Source organism: Penaeus monodon, chromosome 28, assembly GCF_015228065.2.
Source record: "Penaeus monodon isolate SGIC_2016 chromosome 28, NSTDA_Pmon_1, whole genome shotgun sequence".
NCBI classification, from domain to species: Eukaryota; Metazoa; Arthropoda; class Malacostraca; order Decapoda; family Penaeidae; genus Penaeus; species Penaeus monodon.
The window spans coordinates 5127258-5128112 of NC_051413.1; the positions used below are offsets into that span (position 1 = coordinate 5127258).

Below are 855 nucleotides of genomic sequence, written 5' to 3' on the forward strand. Positions count from 1 at the left end.
GCATTTCTCTCTTTCATTATTATTTCGCGATCACTTCCTAATGGTTTCCGCGTGTTTCGCATTCCTGTACCGAAGCAGGGATCGAGACTGACTGGTCACATAATATTGCCAGTTGCCGGTTAAAGACACAGTTTCTATGCACAGATTTCAGATTTTTTGTTCCTGCTATTCAAGAAACGCTATAATATATATATGGTAGATTCAGTAAAGAAATCAAACATACAGTTGATAAGAAAAAAAAGATGTTAAAGAGACTGGCGTTAATCGACGTAGTAAACGACAATAAACAACGCAACGAAAAAAACAGTTAATCTCAAAGATTTCCGTTGTGTACAATGTCCCCTGGATGATGTACTCAGTGAGAACGCGTGAAAAGTACATCTTTCTCCCAGCAAGATTATATTTTCCCTCCCAACGCAATTCCTTAAACATGGGAACGATTGCCTCTCCTGTGTGAGCCGGAAATAGGGAAGGAGAGAGCAAGAGAGCGTCACATCTCTCTTCCTGAAACTTTTATCTCTTATTTGTGGATAATGGCATATCTGAATCTATCCATTCTCATATTTATGGTACAATTTATCGCATCAGTAGCGTGTAATTGATCTTCAGTTTAGTAGTAGCGTTTTTTTGTGAATGGTACGAAGATACTGGATGCAACTTTAACGGCATTTCATGGGTGCCTTTTTCCGGGTCATGTAATGGCTAGAGGATTATATGAAATGTTTATTATTAGTACGATTTATGATTAGTGTAGGAAGTGACTTAAAGCAAGTTCAGAACAGGGGGATTGACAAGTGTTCAGACTTTGTGAAAAATTCATAATTATGCTTATGTGAATGTAAACAGGAAGTAAGA

At 37.7% G+C, this 855-nt stretch overlaps 1 protein-coding gene across 1 annotated transcript in view; it reads left to right on the plus strand.

Annotated features, from left to right (window-relative positions):
- The window catches only part of LOC119591316 (ATP-binding cassette sub-family G member 8-like), a gene marked incomplete in the record, with an annotated part of 74919 nt that overhangs the window by 24703 nt on the left and 49361 nt on the right, over positions 1–855 (plus strand).